Here is a 5,072-nt window from a genome sequence, read left to right on the forward strand (position 1 = left end):
CTCCTCCCTGGCCACTCACTCTTTCCCCTTCGTCTCGCCGCGGCAGGCCGGCAACGATGGGCAAGGGCGGTGGCTCTCTTTCCAGTAAGAGGCGGCGCCTCCGGCTCCCGCTGGCCCTACATTGTTGTACCACTCCTTCATCCCGCCCCCAGCGCGGTGGCGCACAATGTCTGATTCTGGTTGTGGCCACGCCCGGCGACTCGCACGCACCTTGCAGCGCGAGGTGGGTTCCGTCCCATGCGCTCAGGGATCCAGCTCAGTGTCCTGGATACCATCCCCACGCCGTGTACGCCTGGATCCTGTGGTGCACCCCAACGCCGATGGCTTCTCTTCGCCGCCGAGCTCCTCAACCCGCACGCCACCTTCCACTGGTCAGCTGCTCCCCTCGCTTCTATGAATCCAAAACTTCCCTATATTGCAGTCAATATCTATACGACATGGCCAATCTCTTTAATCTCAAGGCAAACTGCAGTCCAAGTCACTTGAATGCAATTTTCAGTCAAGTATTCATTAGTAATTCTCCCTTTTTATTGCTATGTGATATCGGATGCCTCATGCTTTTACCATATTAGAACAAATGCCTTGAAAAAGAAATGTAGTACCTTAGTATTTTTGTTCTCCTCTAGCGAGTAGGAGTCCCGGCATCTTCCTCCTGCATTTACTCAGATAATTGGAAATTTGCGCAACACAACTATTAGAAAGAATCGAAGATCCACCTTCAAAAGAAGCAAACACAACTACTGGAATTCGTGCTAATTTTTTTTTCTGTTGTACGAACAATTGAATTGAATAACCAATGAACATACATGCTCAAATAGAAGTCCTGGATTCAGAAATTCCTTGCACGTTCGTCGGATCGATGTCGCTCCCAACTCGGACTTGGATCCACGTACGTGTACATTTCATCATGACTTGGGAACTTGGGATTAGATCAGATCAATTTCATCTACTGCATCCAGCGCAAGAATTTCTAGATTTTCTTCCTGTGTGTTGCCACGGAGTTTCAAAAATTTATGGATGATTCATATGTCAGTGTTGACTTGGATGACAACCTGTGCCGGCTCCACGGAGGAATCTTGGTGGTGGTTCAGTAGCAAAGTTGTAGGATGCGTTCATCGAGAGGAGCTCGGTTATAGGATAGGATCAAAGACAACCCAGGTGAAGATGGTGCCGAATGCAGTCCGCAACCCACATCAACCCATGCGCTAGAACTGGATAGCTACCTTCAGGGACAGAATATATTATTGTTTGGTTATTTTCTGTTTTAGTTTGTCGTGAAAATTTGAATAATTTGAGTATCATTCTATCTTTCAATCATTCTAATCATCTTTGAGAAATTGTGATCAAACTATGCAATAGAGGAACCAATTCAAAAGAACTTTTCACTTATGCTTTCTAACCATTTAAAATAAGCATGTGTGCATCAAATTATTTAATGGTGTGTGGGCCAACTCATTAATTTTCTAGAAGAGAAAGGCTCGCACTTCTCAATATTCATAATTTCAAGATATAAAAACCTTGCACGCACAAATGCGCGTCTCAAATTCAACAAATATATGAACAATAATACAATATACACTTGACTATAAACAAATAAACTTCACTTCATGACAGCCTGATCCTTCCAGCCCAGCTTCCAGGGTTTCCACCCCTCCCACCACGTACGCTTCCCCCTCCCCCCTCTGATTTTTTTTGTTTTCTCCCCTCCCCTTCTGCAAAACAAAATGGTTTGGCCCATGCATGTTCACCATTGATGCTGGAAATAAGGCCCACTCATGCATGCACACAAACACAAGGAAGCCCCCGGCCAACCCAGAAAGGAAATTTTGCCCACGCACTCCGCAGGCGACCTCGTCTAATCTCGCCACTACTCCATCTCCTCCGATGGTCATTATCCACCTTCCCATCCCTCGCCACCCCAAATCCCCCATCCCTGCACCACTTTTGTAGACAGCTTTTGTCATCACCACCTTCATCGATGGCCTCCTCACTGCCACTGCAGCGCGATGCCTTGCCATCATCTCCATGCCCCCATCAGTTGTGTCCACTAATCAAATAGTGGGACCTACAAACTGATTATACACTAAAAAACTTAGTAAGCGAGATCAGTGCAAACCCAAACCAGATTCACCAAACTAAACAAAATATAACTCACAGGCAAAGAAGGGTGCCTCCGCATCAATTCCATAGTCACACGATAGACAACATATATAGATTTCCGATCAGATGAGTAGACACTGTTGCGAACCTCCCCAGACCATTCTGCAAAGGTTTACAAAATGGTAGACGGAAAACTGGAAATGCATTTTAAGTCCTCGTAGACAGGACATATAGATATAATATGTCCAGAAATTTACCTGGAGCGTGTACGACAAAATTTTGTTAGCAACGCACCTGTAGAAGGCATAAAAAATGAGGACAAAAAACACAAGATTAAAAAATACATATACAGCTTGTATGTTCATGATCATGTGAACAGAAGCAATTTTGAAAAATAAACGAAAAAATGACAGGTTAAATTAGTCTACCGAGCAGGAGGCCAAACAGAAACCCTGAATATGTAAGTTGACATTATGTTTCTATAGAGAAGAGATACATATATAAAAAAGATACATCAGCATGCATTTCACAACGAGGCAAAAACCCAGTCACATCTTACTATTAATCTGTGCACAAATAATCTTCAATAAGAAAGAGCAAACGACCAAGATTCTTTTGACAAATATTTAGGGTGTACAAAGTCGAACACTGATTTTACTACCATTTTACATTTTCATCATCAGTCCTGCAAACTAAGTGTACATCTGTTCTTTTCACATACAACATTATAAGAAGAATCACAAATTCGCAAAACATGAGCTGAAGCGTTATAACCGGAAGTAAATAAAACATTAATGGTGATGTATATACTTGTTCTACGCTCTTCACAACACAGGAGGCATGTCTCCTTCAAAAAGCTGCTTACTTCTACTTGAGTTTCAACATGTTTTTTATCAGTAGTAAGATATTTCATATCTCAACAGATGTTGATTTTAACAATATCAAAAAAGGTGTATATGGACTGGTAATAAAACTGCAGCAATATGGAGTAAAATAGATTTACTGGTTTCAGTCAAGCTGCTCCTAAAGAAAGGAAGTCGATATATTTACTGGCATTGCATAGTAAGGGTGATGACTTATTTGCTGTTGGCTTGGAGGCTGTGACCTCCCTTCCTCTCCTCGTTTATTCCAAATTCCACCACCCCCCCTTTGGTTTCCTTTGAGCTCCTCCACCCTTTCCTTGTCCTCTTCATCATTCAGCAGCAAAGCAGCAGAGTTTGAGATGCATCAGACATTTAGAAAGTAACTTTGAAACTTCATTTTCTTTTCAAAACTCTGGAACTTGATCGCAGGCCAAGGCATATATGCATGTGTTGAACCATCCAGCTAACAAGTGAGGGCTACATATTGAAAAAATTACTTAACAAAATTGTCTATCAAGAACAGGAAACTGCAATGGTTAAGCTTCTGCAGTGAAAACACATCTTAAAAGACACTAATCGTTATGATTTAACATTGAACAGAAACCATCAAATGTGTTGGCATGCTACCAATTGAAATGGGTTCTGCCCCCATAACACAGGATCACGAGATGAGTTGCATACTACTGTGATGTCAATTTCCAAAACAATAGTCATGATTTGCGATGTTTACTAATACAACTTGCATAGGTGTAACTTCTCATAGTGATGGCCATAATGGAATTGAAGTTGCACGGACTAAATGATGAACTCAATCAGTATTGATAATAGTATATGATCTTTATACAAACATAGTTTGGATTTGTATAATTACTTCCTTCCATGTAGTAGAGTTGGCCTGACCAATAATCACCACGTACTCCTGCAGTTTTTTCAACCTAGAAAATACAGTGCCCACATGTAGGAAGGAGACTCAGAGAAGTAGTTACCTATAGCTGCATGCGAAGAAGGTGCAAGCATCCACCTGTCTATGTGGATCTTGCACTTGGGGAAGGATTGCAACATTGGACGTAGAACATTCTGTTGCAAAGTTTTTTTTGCGGGTATGTGGATTCTGTTGCAAAGTTACACAGGGGATTCCACCTTTTGTTACCTGTGTGTCAGCAACCTCGAACACAAACTCCATTGCATGATTTATTCCTTCTGTAGAACACGTACACAACAAATACACTTTCATCCAATTCGGGGAAGAGATCACAATGCTTACATCTTGCCATAGGATGGTGGCAAGAAGAGGCTATCGAGGATCCTTGGAGAGGAGAAAGACGATCGAGGGCGACTACATCACTCATTTGGTGGAGAGAAAATCGGAAACGGCAGATTTGGTGGAGAGAAAAATAGAAACGGCAGGCGAGGGACGATTCCTTCCAATCGTGCGCGAATAGGGGTGGGACGGAACGATTGAGACGAACGAACGAAACGAAACGACTACCAAACCGACCATCACGACCGTGGACGTGGTGACCATGGTCGTAGAGTTCGATAGCGGTGGACCTGGAGCTCCTGATGGCGGTCCACGAGGCGCTGGCAGCGTCGGATGTGGCAACCCCGTGTCCAAAGCAGGCGGCCATGGCCGAGGCCGAGGGTCCCCTCTTGTCGACCATGGCACACAAGCCGCGTGAGCGCAGATTCGATCGGGAGCCCCTTCCTTGACGAGCACGAGCGCGTCGCGGACGTGGAGCTCCGCCGCCTAACCTTGGCGATCTCATAGCGGATCCAGCGATGGGGAGAAGCGTGGGGTGGTGGAGGTGGCTGAGAGGGAGATAGGGGAAGGCGGGGGGCGGCAGCGGCGGAGCCAGAGATGGGGGCGACGGCTTCTCCTCGAGGGGATCGATACGAGAGGTGTTTGTGCGGGGTGGTTTTTTTTGTGCGTGCGTGTGGTGGGGTGTGGGGGGACGAAAAATAACCAACAAAAAAAACCGGACGAAAGTGTGGGACGAAAATTAACCGCGGAGACTACCAACTGAGACATTAGAAGTAGAGATTACATCCACTAGGCATCAAAGTTCGCCACCAGTGCAAATATAGCGAACAAAACAACATATTACATAC

At 44.4% G+C, this 5,072-nt stretch overlaps 1 long non-coding RNA gene across 2 annotated transcripts; it reads right to left on the reverse strand.

Annotated features, from left to right (window-relative positions):
• Positions 1-1,493: 1,493 nt before the first annotated feature.
• Positions 1,494-4,869, reverse strand: LOC123121485 (uncharacterized). Of its 2 annotated transcripts, XR_006459757.1 has the most exons (4): positions 3,151-4,869; positions 2,358-2,394; positions 2,156-2,262; positions 1,494-2,072 (listed from the first exon to the last, which is right to left on the reverse strand). It is a non-coding gene; the product is annotated as an uncharacterized lncRNA (long non-coding RNA). The 2 variants fall into 2 exon arrangements; XR_006459755.1 differs by having other exon boundaries at positions 2,358-4,869.
• Between the last annotated feature and the right edge of the window lie 203 nt (positions 4,870-5,072).

Source organism: Triticum aestivum, chromosome 5D (assembly GCF_018294505.1).
Source record: "Triticum aestivum cultivar Chinese Spring chromosome 5D, IWGSC CS RefSeq v2.1, whole genome shotgun sequence".
In the NCBI taxonomy this organism is placed as follows: domain Eukaryota; kingdom Viridiplantae; phylum Streptophyta; class Magnoliopsida; order Poales; family Poaceae; genus Triticum; species Triticum aestivum.